Below are 18,765 nucleotides of genomic sequence, written 5' to 3'. Positions count from 1 at the left end.
CTCCCCGCCCCCGGGAGAGGCGAGCGCTCTGTGGGGAGCCGCTCCGAGAGGGAGCCGGAGCCGCCGCCGCCGCCGCCGCCGCTCGGTGAGTTCTGCGGGGAGGCTCGCCGCCTTTCCTCGCGGGGGGCGAGCTGCAGCGCGCCGGGGGTTCGAGCCCCGCCGCTGGCAGCACCCCGTGCCGGGCTGTGCCTGCCCCGCCGCGGCTGCGTGTGAGAGAAGGGGGGGGCGCGGAGGGGCCGGGGAGGCGGCGGAGGGAGCCCCTGCCAACTTTGTGCGGAGTTGGCGCAGCGCGCGTGGCGGGAGGGCGCTGCGCGGCCGCTGCCGGTTTCCCCGCGCCGCCTCCTGCGCTGCCCGCCGCCGCCCTGCCCGCCGCGCCGCGCCGTCGAGGGGCAGCGGGGGCGCGCGCGCGGGACGGTTGGAGGCCGCGCCGTGTGCGTGCGCGCCTGAGGCGGCGGGAGGGGGTCTGGGGGCGGAGGAGGTCGGGGCCAAGGGCCGGCACCGCCCCGGGGCGGGCGAGGGGGCACGGGGACGGGACACGGTCGCCCTCGACACGTCGGCGCCGACGGGCCGTGTTACCGCCCAGGGGTGTCGGTCACTCCCTTGGCTCCGGGTGTATGGGGCTGGTGGAGGCGGAGAAACCCCGCCTCAGCTGCTTCCCCCCGAGCAAAACTCCTGCCGAGTTTGTACCCCCCATTCCAGCCCCGTGTGACTTATTTGCCGACGGTGCCGCGAACAAAGTGATGTTAATTCACCGACCACAGCTGGCAACCTTGCTGCTGTAGTCACGCACAGGGGTGGAGGAGAAGCCTGGGGGGTGAGTCATGGACGTGAGAGGCCCTCTGGGTGTTTATGGCAAAAACAGGGGGTGGCTCCTTCGGCGTGTGGGAAATCGGTGGAGTAAGAGTTGCTTAAATTCGTAGTGAGCAGAGGTACCCGTGCGTCCCGCACACCCCTGCCCCGACTGCCTGCGGAGCAGCCTGGAAAAGGAGCGGGGGGAAGTAATGTTGCTCTTTACTGAAGGAGGACTTGTGGTCAGACTGTCATAGCTAACTGCAGCAGTTATGCGTTTGTCAGCATTTCCATTATAAGTGCCGTTTTAATGTAGTTTACAACTCGGATATGAAAACATGCACTGGGCTGAAATTTGGTCGTCGGCCTCTTCTCCAGAAACATCTTCTAAGTGAATCTTGACATAATTCTGCTTGGGTGCTAAGTGGAAATACATGGAAAATACATGGAAAATACTGGCTTTTTATGTTTCCATGAACTTTAAAACTTAGCACGTGGACATATTTACAGCTCTCAGTCCAAAAAGAAGTCATCCCCCCACTAAGTTTGTTAATCTGGTGAAGAGTTTAAAGGCTTGGCCTCTGCAGACATTGCTCTTTACACATTATTTAGTGCAGCAGAGACTCTGAAGACTCTTACAGGGTCCCCGCTTAAAGCACTCACCTACAGAAGTGACGTGGGGCACCGCGTGTCCACACAGCTCTGACTGGAGTGCCAGGACAGTCCGAACGCCTCAGTGCTGCTGTGGGCAAGAAGCTGGTCTTAAAAATGAAGGTAGAATATGTTAACTTTGCTCTGTGGGATTTTGTTTTTTACCGTGTCTGTTCAACTGCTGCTTCTGAGACAGGGAACAAGCAGGGTATTGAAGAGGTTTGGTTGGTATCTCTATATATACACATCTCTGGATCCCGTGAAACATGCCTGCCACCCAGTGGATGTAGCTGATCCTATATACTCCAGATTCTATACATTTAGTACCTCTTCACCTTGCCCAGCCCTACCCTGTTTGTAAGTTTGCGAAGCAGAGTGCCCGGCTTATCTGGTTGCCCTGGGCCTGTGTGCGATGATGGTGTCTGTCATGACATGGTTTTAAACTGACAGAGGGTAGATTTAGACTAGCTATTAGTAAGAAGTTCTTCCCTGTGAGGGCGGTGAGGCCCTGGCACAGGGTGCCCAGAGAAGCTGTGGCTGCCCCATCCCCGGCAGTGTTCAAGGTCAGGTTGGACACAGGGGCTTGGAGCAACCTGGTCTAGTGGAAGGTGTCCCTTCCCATGGCAGGGGGTTGGAACTGGATGAGCTTTAAGGTCCTTGCCAGCCCAGACTATTCTTTGATTTTATGATCTGCCACCATCCATCCTGGCCGGCTCGGGTGTGTGTCTGCTAGCGTGTAGCAGCTCCCCAGCTGGACAGCAGTAAGAAGAGGTAATGTGAACGAGGCAGATGAATATATGCAGAGGAAGAGCCAGTTTCGCGCCTGGGACGGCTGGAGAATTGGATTTTGCAACCCCTGCCTTCGCCATAGGATTTCCACATACACATAAAGGTTTTTGCACATGGGCTGCTGGGTTTTCTGGGTGCCTGGCCTGAGTCCCTGGGATCTGCTTTGCAGTTACACTGAGCTTGTCTGTCTGGATCAAAAGTCCAATGGCTGTTAGCTCTCAATGTGCAGAAGATGTTTTGTAGGTCTAAGCATGTTAGAAATACAAGTCTTGAGTGTCAGCATTGCTCACTCAGTGTCTGGAGCATTTTGCTTTAATCTTTTCATATCTTAGTATTCCCATCCTTAAAACAGTGTGGGTAACAGTATCCTTTACCTTAAGGATTACTTTAGTGATGAGAACCATGAGAGAACCTGAGAGAAAAGGAATAATTCCCTCTGTGGTTTGAAAGTATGTAGTGATGCTCTAGAGAACGAGGGCAAAAAGAGGAATTTGTGTGTTAATTATAGCAAAGCTTCTATAGGGAAAAAATGTGACCAGGTCACTTGCAATTAGAGGTTGTCCTCCATGCATATAAGCACTAGGAGATGGTTTTAATTGCCTTAGGCCACTTATTTCTAATATTTCCTGAATTCTGCCATGTTAATTGAATTTTTAATACTGTTTTTTGTGTATTATTTCCAAGGTTTTCTTTCCCTTAGGAAAAGAGCCGAAAAGCAGATAGGCAGCCTAGGGTAGCATACTCATGTCACCATCCTTCCTTGGCTGGGTTCTTCATGTATCACCTGGGACTCTGCTGTTGAGCTCCTTGTTGAGGGTAACCAGTGGTTACAGTAGGTTGTTGCTGTGGTCTGTGTTGCTGCGAAGACCCATAGGATGGGGCAGGGAAAGGGCAGGGAGGAGCAGGACTCCTGCTCGTTTCCCAAGTACCTGGTACTGTTGTGGCTACAGCTCTTACGTGGGAAGCCTGGAGCCTCCTGCTGTTCTCTAGCTTGGAGCACAGTTTCTTGAGCTGCAGCCCTGTCCTGCATGGGCACTGGGGGAGAAGTTGTTTATTGCTGTGGGCATGGCCTGTGTCATCTGATCGGCATGAGGAGTTGCGACGAATGTGGATTTGGCCTAGCAAATACCCACTGAAAATGCACAAAGTGCAATTTGGACATTTAACCAAATGCAGGTGGATTTTTCATTGGAGCAGCAAAAGGAACATCTCCAGTATAGCAGCTCCAGCCCAGATGGCAGATTTCAAATCTGTCCCCAAGAGCTGAAAGGATGCTATAGCCTTCAAAGTTTGCCAGAGATTTCTGTTAACACTGAAAGACAGCATTTTCCCTGGTCTTGTTCTGGGAACAGCTGAAGTATTGTGACTTGAGTTCTTCTAATCACAGTCTGCCTCTTTCTGCACCCCTCGCTCAGAGGTAACCTCTACAACACATGGAACAAAATTTAGCCTGAGGCAGACATTCAACTTGGAAAATTTCAACCCAAACAGCTAAAGTCTGGCCAAGTTACAAGCAGCTGGAAGCAGAATCTTGCACTGGAAGTGTTCAGCGACTGCCTAATAAGTGGTGCTACAGGGTTCATCAATACTGTGTATATGTTTATGTACATGGAAATACACTGCTGAATTATAATATCAGGTTGACTAACTGGCAGCCAGTTGATTCTGATTTTTTTTAAACAGGGAATTAAACCTTGACCTCTTTGGTTAATTGTATGAATGCTTTTCCATACTCATTCATTGTTTGTTTTCCTGGCTGAAAAAATTGAAAACTTTAAAATGAAGCCTCTGAAATAAATGACAAGCCAGGGCTTACTTGTTCTGAATCTTTCAGAATGACTTAACAATTGTTAAAGACCAATTTACAGTAGAACTAGGGCAGATTGCTTCCCAGCCTTTTGAATTGTAAAAAACCACATCTCCCAAATTCCTAAGCTATTCATCAACTGTTCTATTGTAGCAGGCTCACCCTATATTGTGTCCCTGATATGTCTATTAACTCTGCAGTAAAGTGTGAGTTTAAAACAATTGTGCCATGGAGTCACTGTGGAATAAATACCACAAACATTGGCAAAGTTGCTTCATAAATCTTTCATAGTTTAGCGAGGAACTTAGGCGTGCCTTTCTTCTATGGGAGTGCAGCTGTTTCTTGTGGGGTCCCCGGGGGCTGGATCTTGGTGTAAGGCTGTTTAATATCATTATGTTCACAGTTTTTGTGATGATATCTCATCGCTACCCACGGATTACATGCAGGTTTGTGCACGTATTCCAAATAAGTTTTTTTTTAAATGGTCAGCATCCAGCAGAAGGCATTTTCTATGCAGCAACATACAAAGGAACCAGGAATGCAGTTACACCAGCAGGGTAGGGGACTGTCTTCAAACTGGTAATTTGAAAAAAGGCTTAAGAATTTGTGCAGGGAATCATCTCAACACAACTTTTCATGGTAATGCTGTGACCAAAGTATGGTCTTTGGCTGTATAGCAATATAAATATTGCACAAAAATAGGAAAGTACGTGGCATTAGTAAGATCATGGGAATTCTGTGTCTGGTTTTGCTGCTCACACATGAGGAAGGATATGAAATATTAGTAGGAGTACAATGACAAAAACGATCCAAGGTTTGGAAATGAAGCTTTACAATGCAGGGTGTATGGAGTCTATTCGGCTCAGAAGAGACTGAGAGGGAAAATCATGTCTGTCTATACCCTACATATGTGTAAGGAAAATACGTGCTATTTGCTTGACCCTACTAAGACATCCAGTGTCTGGGAGATGCAGTTAGGTATGTTGTTCCTTGAAATAATAAATAGCAGCAAGGGCAATAAAGCATTCTAATGGATTTGCTGTTGCTGGGAGTGTATGAAGTGAGATGGGGCTTCCTTCTCAAAGATGTGCTTTGGCTTAGTTTGATGGAGGATGTTTCCAGTGCGTGCAGAAGGGGGGACTGTGCTCTGTTCACCTGCACTCTTGCCTAGATTGAGGAAACAAGATTATTTGCAGTGCTTTCTGTGTATTGTAGCACGTGTTGCTACCTCGGACAAGATTATAATAAAATGTTGTGCTTCAGAACTTGGCTGGTTTTCTCTTGGGTCAGGAGGACCATTTTTCCTTGGTGCCTAATTTGACTTCTGGGATTATGATTAATTATTGTGTACTCTCCTCCAGAGCATCAACATCTGGTGGCAGCTGGAGACAGGATATTCGGGTGCTCACCTTCCTCACTTACTACTCCCTGTTGGTACAGAGTCCTCTCATATTCCCAGGTTGGTGTACCGTCTTTCTTTGCTCAGGATACTGACTGCTGTGTTTAGGGATGAAGAAATTTCCCCTGCCATGAGGTAGGCAAAGATGTCGCTCATCGTTCAGAGGTCAGCTGCTGAGAGCTTGCAGTACCTGCAGTCTCCCCTTAACACCTCTGTGTCCTTTTGGGCATGCCTTTCCGTCTGCCAGACCTCCTGCTGTGAGCAGACACCGGAGACAGGGACATGGGCATGTGTGCGTATGGCTGGGCAGCATAGCACCCCCAGCAGTTACTAGAACAACAAGTTATGGTGGTGAAATCATTCTGTAACCTGAAACACATGGCTGACTGCTTGAATCAAATCAGAGCATTACCTGTAGAGTTTTTCAGGCAGCTTCACAGCAAAGCTGAGGGTTCAGTTTGGCTTGGGAATTGCACTTGAGCCTAGATAGTTAGGAGATGATGTTTTATAATTCCATAGTTCGTTCTTCTTAATACAACAAATGGACACATTTTTATTTCTGGCACCTGAACTGGAATAAATACACTTTGAGTGTTGAAGTACTTCTTTCTGTAGAAAATGTCTTTTGTTGCACCTGCTCTAGGGTACAGGGTACACAAAAGAATGCCAGGGTCTGATTTTCAATATTTTACACAGTAGTTTTGATTTGGGCTTTTCATTCACGCTTTAAAATATCCTGTGGATGTTTTAAGGTAACAAATTGCATTTTCTCTACAGGGTGACATCGCTGGAAGTTTTCCTGTTGAAAAGAACTGAAACTTGAGGAGCCTAAGTTCTTGTAGGTCAGTATTTCTGGACTTCTCAAAACCATGCATACAAGTATTTCTGCTAACTTGGAAATACTTAAGCACCAAAGTATTCCTCTCAAAGATGATTTCTAAAACCACTTCTCTCATCTGCTGCCATATTGAGATGTTCATGTTTGAGAAAATAATGACAGTACAGGCTTCTAGGGTTTGATCCGTATGCCCATCACTGTATTTATTGGAGTTAATGCACTAGTGATTTCTAGGAGATATGGGGTCCAACTCACTAATAAAGGTCTGTCTGTTTCAAAGTGCAGTTGTGGGTTGTAGTTTGCCACCTTGTGACGTCTTACTGTTTTTGTAATATTTAGTGAGTTTTATTCCCTTGCTGGCTGTGAAATGAAAAACAGTGTTTTAGGTTGAGATTAAAATTTACAGAATTGTCAAGTGACTTATGTCCATCTCAGGGGCATATCAAATTTGAACATAATATTATTAAATAGCAGAGCTATATAACTGACTCTACAAATTGTGTGTGTGTGGAGGATAATTATACACCCAGACAACCAAATTAACAAAGGCTAGAAATAGTAGTAAGACTGTGTTCTCTGCCAGGTTTCCCCTTTCACCAGTGCCAAATGCAACTGTAATCGGGATAGTCAAGAGTTAGGTGTTTTTATTGAATGTGCCTGCTGTGTGAGTGTGTGTGCAGACTTCCCGTGTAGTCCCTACTCCAGCACATCTGCGGCCAGTGAAGATGTAATTTTGCCTGCTCCCCAGAATTACTTTAATTTCCTTCTTTTAATGATATGTGTATACAGAAATACCTTTTCTTTTTCTTGTTAAAACCTCCTATTTCAGCTTCACCTGATTACTCTAGGCAGTGTGATATTCTGGTCTTTTTTTCCTCCATTAATACAATAGTGACATGAAGCAGTTACAGTGTCTGAAGTACCAGGTCGTAGCGACATCAACGACATTTAATGAGGTGTTTCAGCTTGCTTGACCTTGTTCTGTGACTTGTTTGTGTGTCATATATTCAGGTAGGAAACTGAGCACGCTCCAAGTCCTGGCAGAAGCTCGCTCACATGGTTATCTGCTGCTGCAGCTTCTGTTTCAACATCTGCTGCTGCTCAGAGAGACGCTGTCACTGTGTCATTTCCAGTAGCTTGCACGTTAAGCATGTATCGGATGTTTTTGGGGTGTGCTTGGGCTCTTCTTGGAGGGACTTGAGCTGGTGGTTGAGAAATGGAACTGCTGGTGGGAAAGTTGTAGGATTCTGCAACTTGCTGCAGACCTTCAGAGACCTTTTTCAGGCAAGGGGGGATTGAACAGCATGCTGGCATCTGTTCTCTGCTCTTTAACGTTGTTATGAGGGGAAGTTCAATGAGAAATTGCAAGGTCTCCTGTTGATCAAGGTCTGACGTTGATCAAGCGAATTACAGCAGATAGATGTGTTTTGAGGGAAACTGAAAGAGTGCACTTTGTCACCAGCTTAAACTATTGAAGACATGAGGAGGTTATGCTGCCCTGTGGCATAGGATTTGCTATTTTTTGAGATAAAAGACAGGGGAAGTGGTATTGTGGGTGAAAGTGCAGCAAGAGTAGTCAGAAAAAAGGGTGGTGACAGTACTTAGCGTTCATATACTGCTGTAGGAACACAGATCCAACATATCGTGATAATAATGTGTTTCCTAAGGAACAATAAATCTCTAGGAAAAGAGCATAGTCCAGTGCAGTCTCAGAAACTTCACTATTTTGGGGGAGATCAATTGATTTAAACAGAAACGTGCAAACTGAGTAACTAAGTACAGATGGCTGAATTAATTCATGCATTAAAATGTTTCCCCTTGAGCATGCAAAAGACTGTTCCTTGTCTTCACACAGCCATTTATGCTGAATGAAATGACAGTGGGAGACAGAGAGCTCCAACATCATCTTGGCCTGGACCTTAGGCCTCCTGCCTCCTGCTCTGATTCCTGGGTTGCAGATGAAGGCGGCAGAAACAAAGCTGCTCCCAAGCTCCAGAAGAAAGGCCAGAGCTTGAGTATTTCTAGCAGTAATTTCTCAAAACGGGTACGCCTTCAGGCAGCTCTTGAACAGTGCTTTTCCTTGCTCTCCCTGCATGCCTGCCCTCGCATGTGCCAGACAGCACCATCTAATGAAATGGTTGGCATTTCATGGATATGGATCCCTGCTGCACACAGTCATCTCCTAAGTAAAATGTTGGGCCTGAGGGACAGCTGTGCAGAAAAAGGCATTGGCTCTATCAGGCCGTCACTGGAAGTGGTGGTCTGCACGGGCACCCCAAGGAGGAGCATGGCTGCGTCATGTTAAGGAGTACAGGCTGCTTGGTCTCCATGCAACTTGCATGGTTTACACGGTAGATTTATTTCGGTCAAAATGGACTGGGGAGCTTAGATGGCAAAGCTGAGGCAGGTTCTGGTAACTGTGCTGAGAAGCTGCTGGGGGTGGGTTGAGGAAATTAGTGGTGTGTTAGTGGAGATAATGGAAATGAGATGTGTCCGTGGTCTGTTGAGCTGTAAGCCTTTCTCCAGCCTTATGCCAGCAGGCTTGTGCCAGCATCTTACTTTTATGCTTCCTTCTGGGAGAGAGGAATTACACCCACATGTAATTGTGTGCAGAGAACAGGTCCTGCACCTGCTTACCTCCTCTGAAGTAGCACCAAGCTTTTCCCTTATGTATTTGGGTATCCGTGTGCTCTGTGCAGCTGTCTTTCACTGGATGCCTTTTCAAGTGAAACTTTCATCTGGAGCCATCCAAAAGAAAACTTTATATTAATTTTATTTTTTTTTTAAGGTTTTCTTATTTAAATGAATGTTATGGGTTAACAGATGGAGATTACTTTAGGGTTTGTAAGAAAATTCACTAACCCTTTTTCAAATTCAGTTTTCAGATGTTAATATTATAATGTAATAGAACCTTTCAACCATTACAGGTGTAGTATTTTAATGAATGAATGAACTGGCTTCTGACCATAAATATCCTGCAGCCAAGATGGTGAGAGCCAAAAATATACTTTTATATTCTTGGCAAATGACTGTTTGTGGAAATTTTCCAGGACATATATTGATGTTAAATAGTTTTCATGTCCTTGTGATCAGATTTACTGCTATTCTTTTATCACTGTTTTACCCTTTTGGGAGTGAAGGGGGTGATTGTGTCATTATGTACCTCCTCTGGGGCGAATTATTGCAAATACATTACCTAAAGTCTTATCTGGCTGCTCGCTGTGCCTGTGGATGTAGTTTCTAGGGCAGTCTGTAAAGCAGAGGTCAGACAGCTGAATGATCACAGCACATTTTCAGGATGGTGTTTGCTTAGAAGGTCTCTATGTTTTCTGTGAGAAAACCAATACATTAACTTTTGTAGATGTTGTGTTTATTCCATTTGAAAGAAAAGCATCAGAAATGGGGGTTTGTAGTCTCTGTTTTATCGTTGCAGTATGACTAGCAGCTGGAAGGTCAAGTGATATATGAAGTTGTTACTGTATGAGCCCCCTCACTGTCTGCACTAGTTAGATGGATTGTTTGTCCTCTTTTCCCAAATCTGTGAGCCTTGTTGAAAGGAAACTCCTCATTTCATGTTTTCCTGTAGAAAAAAGGTAGCTCTAGGAAAAGGTAGTAAAAGGTAAAAAGGTAGTTAAAAGGTAGGTAAAGAAAATGCCTCATTACATGTTTTCCTGTGGAAAAAAAGGTGGTTATAGAGAGAATTGGGTCCATTGTGGAAAATCAGTGCTAAATACTGTGTACTTCTTCATTTACTTTAAGACTCAGGCTAGGTTCCAGGTGTTACATCTTTGCCTCAATACCTGTTGAGAATATTACTTATTTTTCTGAATTCTCTAATCCTCTAGAGCGCATGCAGTCTCCCTTTTCTTGTTTCAGATCGATCTCAAGACATGTAATGATATTAAATACAATTAGAGACTGTGTAGTTCATTGGAGCTTCAGGTTTATGACATGTTGTGGAAACCACATCAACCTTCCCTTTCGTTTTCTTTTTTATTTTTTGGAGGTGGAGAAGGATCTGTTACATACATGTTCACATTTAACTTTCCATTCTGTGTATTTTATTACTAGACTAAGCAGTGGTCTTACAGGTGTTTCAGTAGGCACAGGTATTTGTGCAGGTGCGGTTTAAGGGAGAAAATGCATAATTGTGGTTCTTTTGTATAGCAGAATGACTGCCTTTTAACAGAGGAAGCTATTCTAAGTGGGAAGTATTAGGAAAACCACTGAATATGGATACTGTGTTAAAGAAATGTGAGAAGGTGGCTTTATGAACACTGTTACTGGTACTTTTTTGTATGTGCGTTCCCTCTTTCTTATCCGTCAGGTTAATCATGTCCTATTAGTGAACTGAAGACAAGTAGAAATAAAAATCTTAAGGGTGTTTTTTCATCATTTTGGGGAAAATCCTTGCTTGGCATCACTGTTTTATCTGCCCGAAAAATACATTACTTATAGTTCCAGATACGCAGGGAAGGAGATGACAATTGTATGTGGATTTTGACTGAATGTGGTCAGAGCTTGGTGACTGAAAAACAGATGTCTCCATGCTTTTGCTTTTTGGAGCCACTGCAATCAAATTCTTCCATCTTTATTCCAATATGTGTCTTGAATGTTAGTTCATATGCCTGAAGAATAGGGAATAGAACTGGGAATGAAAGAAAATAAGATAGAACAAATTAGAAAGGGAAGGAAATAAAAGAATTAGTAGTTTTTTCCTTCTAACTGTAAGAATATGAGCCAGGCAAATGATATGCAGAAGAAATTGTGATAAAATTACAATAGTTTAAATATATAAACTATATGGTATATATATAAAAAACAAATGTACTATAGAATAACTGGGAGCTAGATCAGCGCTTACAGAAGAATGTTGAGTTGAATTCATTATCCATAGTGAAAAATTGAAATTCCTCTCACCCAGCTTAGTATGTGTCTTTTTTTTTCTTTTCCCCAAGAACAAAGTGGTAGCTTTTACTAAATGTGAAGAAAATGGACTGAAATCTGAATGCTGCTTCTAAATAATGTTGAGGAGCAAGCATCTGTAGTTACAGCTTAGATTTCTTTCCCCTCCTTTCCCAGACATTGCGTTAGCATGATGTAGTTTTGAGGAGGTAAAAAGCATTAAGTGTGGACAAGCAGTTTTTTCACCTAATTAATTATTGGATTTTCTAAGTGAGCTGTAGCCAGCAGTGGAGCACCAGCTTTCCCAATTGGGCATGACCAACCTGGGCATTACAACCTCGTGTTAGTAAATGTCTTTCCCATTTTTTAAGATTTGTGTGGTTACACCAGTAATAATATTCTGCAAGACAGAAGGCTCATGGGCAAAGGAGTGAGAGCCTGGTTATAATTTTCTTCAGCTAAGCAGAACTGGGAAGGAGAACGCCGTATATTTACACCTTGTATTATACCACCACCCCCATTTTGAGGAATACAGAAGCGTGGAAGAAAACAATCCCCAAGCCAACACAACTACTCAATGATTCTATGCTGTTTTCCCCCATTCTTCTGTTTTGTCTTTGTAGAGCAAAAGGTCTTTGCTGTATTAACTTTGGTCTGCAGATCTTCAGCCTGCTCTTTTCTGCTTGTAAACATGAATTGTTCCCTGAGCATTATAAGTCAAGAGCCAGGTTTCCTGTGAATTTGTACCCAAAGCATGATGCTCCCTCCTTCCTTTTTCCCTCCCTATACGGTATCCAGCTGCTGTTTCACCTCAAAAATGCAAATGTGCATCTCCTGATGATGCAGGTGGTATTTTTCCTGTTTGCTGCTTGGTGTTACTAGTTGGCGTTTAATGGTACAAGAGAATTTTTCAACATGCTGTATAATTCTGTGGCATATTTTCTGCACCTCCAGATCTGACTTCTGCCAAGATATTGCACAAATGATATGATATACTTGTGTAGATTTGAAAATGTTCACTGGATAATGTAATTTTCTGGAGCAGTATGAATGGAAATTAGTATATTTTCAGAAAGTGAGTAGAAATAAAGTACCTAACCCCATTAGAATCACCTGGAACCACAACCTTCAAATAGGTTATTTGGGGGCTTCTGGCAAAGCAGCAGCTGCTGCATGCAATTAAGGATTAGCAATAAAGGAACTAAAGGGTGCTTGTTTAGGATAGGGGAGTTCATTTTCTCACAGAACAGAGAGTAGCAGGGAGTAGGCTGCTCCTAGCTTGTGCAAAGCAGCAGAGGCTTGTATTCTAAAACCAACAGGCGTGAGAATGCGAGCATTTAATGGGGGGGGGGAACCCAACAGATGTTTTCTTTACTCTTTCTCCTTCCTGACTGAGATCATTGACCACTGTCTTAAGAAAAGCTGTTTTAATTATTCCGACTATAAAAATTAAATTAGTTTGTTGCTCTTCAGTAGTGGTTGAAGCAAAGGAAGATTTCTGTGACCACAGTCATGGGTAGTATATATTTGTCTCATATGCAATGCTGGAAAACATTTCTAATTTGTCTTCCTAAAAATGGGGAGCATTTGAAGTAAAAGTTCAAGAAATAAAATTGGTTACAAAGAGGCAGTGGATGAAACACTCCGAATTTAGGCTACTGTCCTAGAATGAGAGTGCTCTACCCTCAAATTTAGGTCTTTCTCCCTTGATGGTAGAGGGAGTTGAAATCATTCCCATCTGGCTAGTGGGATGTTTTCCAAAGCACAGATACCTTTAAAGCTGATGGACCCTCAGTAAATGCAGGACAAAATGGGTTACAAGGTTAAACATACATGCTGAAATGCTAAACTGACAGCATTAGTCTGAAATAATAAACATAAATGTATATGCAGTACTTTGAATGGAGCATTGAGAATACTAAGTCTTTATGACAGGTTACTTGGAGAATATTTGAGCTCTCTGCATTAAATGAATGACCTCTGTTAGTGGAAAGCAGGAGAAAAATCACATATGAGAAACCATGTCTGCCATAATGTCCTCTTGTGCTCTTAGCCTCTGGTTCCCAATTTTGTTTATACCACAGAGTCGAGAAAGATGATTCCTCAGAGGCTTTTGGAAAACACATCATAGTAGCAGCAGCAATTCTCTCTGGAACTGAGCCTCTATGTGTCAGTGCAGTGGATGTGTCCGACTGCCGTACCTTGCTTTTATGGGCAAGTGACAATAGTAGAAGTGATGGTTTGGTTTCTTGGAGTGATCCACAGGATTGTAATCTTGCAGGATTTGCTGGTAGGGTGGCTCATCTGGCTGAAGATGAGGCTGCTGCTTGTGCAACTTGAAATGGAGCTGAGAAATCAAAATGTTGTCCTTCCAGCAGCCAGGTCACCCTCCCTGCAGCACCAAGCTCCCAACACCCCTCCTTTTGCATCCTGCAGTCTTTACTTTTTTTTCCTCTCTCTTCTCCATGATTTATGTAGTCACCAATTGGTTAATGTAGCATGTATTTGGATAGGTAAGCCTGCTACTAGAAGTATTGATTGTTTCCTGAACAAGCAAGTAACCAGGTCATGTTTCTACCTAACTGTTCTTTAATAGTCAGTTCTCTGTCTGGATGAGTTGTGATGGGAAATTGATTCATTCACATGACCTCACTTTTTTGCACAACTTATTTGTTCTCTCCTGCTCTCCAAGTTAGTACTATCATCTTTTCCCATTAATTGGGGCAGCTGGAAGAGCTGTAATAAACACACTTTCCTTTTCTTTGTGTTCACATCCTCAGCAGTGCAGAAATACCCTGTTGATTTCTCAAAAGAATGTAAAATATTTGTGGAACTCTAGCTCAACATTTTTCCTGAAAGTGATGTTTATCTGGATTTCCTTTAATTCCATACGTTTGGTCTGCATCCGTACAGGGAGTCAGCACAAGTGTGCGAGGTAGCTGATATGGCCTAGGGTGGCAGGATTGAAAGGACAACGGGAATTGGAATAGAAGCAAAGAGCTTTTCATCTGAGTGGAGCAGTGGAGACCCTTGCAGCAGCCACCCCGACATGCATATATATACTAGATGCTCTTTGTTATTGTGTAAAGCACAAACATGAATAAATAATTCTCTGGTGCTTCTTCAAGATATCAACAATAATTTCCTGCTGCACAGCTGCCTCTCTGGGGCTGTGCGGTCTCTGCAGCCTAACTCTGCCCTCTAAAAGAAAATCGGTAAAGAAAGAAAAGCAGCTGCAGAAATGCAGCTTTGGGCCCAGCACTGGCTACTAAGGGCGGTGCCTGGCTGTTCTCCCTCAGGAGAGGGCTTGATGGGGAACATTATGATCCCTCCCCCTATCCTCTTGCTCTGTATAAAGGCCAAACAATAATAGTAATACTAACATTACCCTGCTGTAACTTCTGTGCATATCTGTGTGCTTGTCTCTGGCTGTACCAAATACTTTGTCTGTGATTAATAGCATTCCTTGCATAGAAACTTCTGCAAATCTCAGCTTCATTCTAGATTTGATTTTTTATACTGATAAATATAGACATTATAAAAAGAAATCCAGTGTGAGCCCTGAGTATTTTTTTCTTCTTCCTAGTGTTCATTGTTGATGAATATGTTGCAACGTCCAAAAATGCAACGAGTGACTCAGAGAATGAGAAGAGGAAAAATATAGCTTTTTAATGAGGATTCCTCAGCCAACTACAGAGTGTCCCCGTCAAGAAACCACTGTTCGACCATGCAAAAGTCACCCAGTCCTTGCTTTTATGTCTTTTCTGCGTGTGTTTGAAACATAGTTGCACTTACTATATATTTCCATTTATTCATTTGCCCGATATTTTATTTTTCTGTTTTATATTTACAGGGATTACAACATTCTGACATCAAAACCAAACCAAAACCCACAGAACAACATGTTTACAAATAGTTCTGGATTTTATTTTTTGTGTACATGTGTAAGAAAAGGAAAAGAGCAAAGGCTAAGTTTACCACTACTGGCGTAATAACGTCTCTAATAGTTTCAGACTGAGCTTCTATTCTTAAAAATTATCCTTGCAAGGACTCTGCAGCAAATATAACCATCAAGTTCAAGCAGCACAGCTCTGAAGGAGTGTAATAGTAGGGGATTACCTTGTGGGATGGTGTCCAGTGCTGATCTACTTCAAGAATCGACATTGACTTTCTTTCTGGAAAGATTGTTTCTCATTCTTGGAAAATATAACTTTTTCTTTCATATGTATGTTTTTTAATTTTAGCAGTATTTGTCAGTTTCAGTTCACACCTGCTATCCCCTCACACTTGTGTCTTTCTTTCACAATAGCAGGAAACCTGTATTTGCTTAAAAAAACCCATTTTGAATGCAAATCCATAGAAATAGATAGGTGACCTGATACTTGTCTTTCAAATCAGTTGCTCACCCAGGTGATCATTTCCTTTGGAAAGCTAAGGGTCTTGCATAATCTAACTGCAGTCTGTATAACCATGCATGATATACAATCATATACAAGATATATAAAGTATGTTTTTTAATAATTTTCATGGCTGGTACACATTGTGTGAAAATTTGGGATAAAACCATCATGTTGCTGTGCTCTTGCTGGTTCTCTGGGGATATCCAGTAATTATAACCATACAAAAATGAGGTAATTTTGGCTTTGCTCATTGCAAATATGTTGTATTGAGGTGTTCTGTATATAAAATAGCATTACCATTACAGTGTATAACTATACGTGGGCATTAATTAGAACTACACTATCTTCTGCCTTGTTTCAGAAACTGATTGTGTCTTTTCAAACAGTGAGCTCTTCTAGATGAAAAAAAATAATAATAATCCAGACAGAGTTACTCATTTGTTGATATCAAATATATTTCTCTGCCCATTTACTTCCCATTAGTTGCCTTATTAGTTGTAGGGCCCATGCTGGAACAGGCTACAGAATGGTACTTAAAGATGTAAGAGATGTTGGCCTTTTTGGATCAGTTTAGTGACTGAATGAAGAACTGGGAAGTAGCAAATTATGAGTGCATTGGGTTTCAGGATGCAGGAGCCTGAACTGTCTGAATGTGGTTAATGATGACATTAGGTGAGGCACGGTGATTTCACTTGTCACCTGAGAAAATTGGGTAGTGTTGCATGTCTTTTACAAGTACTTGCAGACTGTGGTTTAATTCTTTCTGTTGCATGATTTTTTGGGGGAGGTCTAAAGCTCACTGAAAGAAGTATGGGGTATAAATTTGCCATGTCTTTATTTTGCTTTCTTTGTGTGATTGCCTCAGAGCTGTGGGTGTACAAGTGTGACTTCTGTCACACTTACTGGCAGGTGTATTTATAGGATGCTAAATGACTTTCAGAGCACTTTCCAAAACAAACAGACAAGTAGCGTGCAGAGGGAGGCTGGAACAGAGTTAGCTCAGCTCTGGGAGCTGTGGGTTAAGCAGCACCTCTGTCCCTTCTCCCGGCCTGTAGCATCGCCCAAGTAACTGCCTCGAGCTTATTTTTTTTCCCCTTCAGCTATTGTGCAATCATGTGAGTTTTAGAGTGGAAATTTACCTTAGAGCTGGGCCCCTATAGTGGTTCATTGCCACCCACAGAGGGAGGTCCTGTCTCCTTTGCTGGCAGTGCTCCTCATCACAGTCTGTCTGAGCTGATACAGGAGCAGAGAGTGCTCCCCACCCTCCCCAGTCAGCTTTGTGCTGCAGTAATGTGTTTAATGGGATCAGTGGAAGGTTTAACAGGAGGCATGGACCAGAACTCGTGCAAGGACAGGATGGGGAGAGAAAAATGTGGTTGGGATTGTAGAGAAGTGTCAGACATAAGCTGGAGCCTGCAGCTTCTAGCTGAGAGTGCATCAGAGATTATGCTGTGTCAGAGCTGTATTTGCTACCTGGATTTCTGCAGTTCTTTCCCTCAGAAGCTTGCTTCCCGGTAGAAAGGAGAGTATTACACCATTTTAAACCATTCTCAAAGTGCTGAGAAGCATTACTTCTCAGCAGAGGCAAACCCGTAACAAAAGGAGGAAGGAAGGGACTTAGAAGAGTGAGGAAAAGTGACTATATAAGTAGATATTCCTAGAGGCTTGTCATGTCTGGGATGTGACCTAGGAATACCTTAGAAGTGATCCAAGAGGAGTTTGTGCAAGGCTGTACAAGGTCAGGGGTTTGTAGCTGTGTGGGATGTTGCTGTGCTGCTGGCAAAGGCAGCCACCTTGCCAAATCGGCCTTCACTAGGAAAACACTGGAGGCAAACTTGGAAGCGTAAAATGGATGAGGTTAAAGCTGCCTGCTGCTCGGTTGTGATCCGTTTCATGTCCAACACCTATCTGACCCGTTCTCCTAGCAAGGCATAATTTCTGGAGGCTTGGGAGACCACAGGCTTGCAAAAGACTCTCTTGTGTATTTTGAAAGAAGACATTACTAACTGAAGGATTCCACTTAAACACAGGACAGCCGGGATACCTTCCCTCCCAGCTTTTGAAAAGAATAGTGGCCCATTCATATGCACTTTGTTTACTACCACCTTTCATTTCCTCCAGTTCAGCTCAAGTTCAGAAGACCAGCATGGTGGAAAAGTATAATTGTCTGAATTTGTGGTTAAGTTTTAAAATAACACAGTTACGAGAACTTTCCTACACCTAATGTCCTATGGCAGAGACTTCCTTTGGGGATAGGAGTAAGTTTCCTTATCATCTCCTGATGCAATTTCTCAGAATGTAAATATTTAGGTCATTATGCATCCGGCAGTGTTAGAAACCCGCAACAGTTTCACTCTGTGTTTTATGTGGCACCTACCACAGCAGGAGGTGCCAGTTCACACATCCGAAGTACCAGGAGAGTAACACCATGATAGAGATATATTGTATTAAACTGCTGTAGCAGTGCTGCTGCTGTTTCTTGGTGTTGTATACAAGGGGAAAGGAAGGCGCAGGAGTTTGGGTGCTAGCTCAAGACCTGGGTGAAGGCTGGGTCAAGTGCTGTCCTTCCATACCCATATGGTGGGATCTTGGGCATGTCTATTGCTCCGGAGTTATTCCCTGCCATGCTTATCAATGGGATTCCTTCCTACAGGGGATGGCAGAGATTAAATATGTTCCAAAGCTTAAGATACTGGGATCCTACAAAATCAACTAGGAGACGAATTTTCTTAAATCAGATTTTTATCCAGTCTTGAATACTTCCAGGGCTGGTGATTCCACCACTTCCCTGGGAAACCGGTGCTGATGCTTGATCACCCTTTCAGTAAGAAATTTTTCCTAATATCCAGTCTAAACCTCCCCTGGCACAGTTTGAGGCTATTTCCTCTTGTCCTGTCACTTGTTACTTGGGAGAAGAGACCAGCCACCTCCTTGCTCCATCCTCCTTTCTGGTAGTTATAAAGAGCAATAAGGTCCCCCCTGATCCTTCTCTTCTCCAGACTAAACAATCCCAGTTCCCTCAGCCATTCCTCATGAAACTTGGGCCCTTCACCAGCTTTGTTGCATCTTCACATGACTTCATAGCCTCATGCTGTGCCTTGTGCAGGCAGGCTGCTGTGGACCCCCCCTGTGCCTCCTGGGGAAGCATCCCATCCCATCCCATCCCATCCCATCCCATCTTGTAGAC

General features: G+C 43.6%; 1 protein-coding gene across 5 annotated transcripts in view; it reads left to right on the top strand.

The window, feature by feature from the left end:
- The window catches only part of ELF1 (E74 like ETS transcription factor 1), an 87,884-nt gene continuing 69,119 nt past the window's right edge, over positions 1-18,765 (top strand). The window contains exons 1-3 of one of the 5 annotated variants that reach the window (XM_030475982.1): positions 1-85; positions 700-929; positions 5,398-6,277. The gene's annotated coding sequence lies outside the window, so the exon portion shown is untranslated. Of the gene's footprint in view, positions 86-699; positions 930-3,857; positions 6,278-18,765 lie in introns of those variants that run through there. The other 4 variants (XM_030475983.2, XM_030475980.2, XM_030475979.1 and 1 more) reach the window with 4 other exon arrangements.

This window comes from Strigops habroptila, chromosome 2, assembly GCF_004027225.2.
Source record: "Strigops habroptila isolate Jane chromosome 2, bStrHab1.2.pri, whole genome shotgun sequence".
Taxonomy (NCBI): domain Eukaryota; kingdom Metazoa; phylum Chordata; class Aves; order Psittaciformes; family Psittacidae; genus Strigops; species Strigops habroptila.
This window is presented reverse-complemented; position numbering and strand designations above follow the sequence as displayed.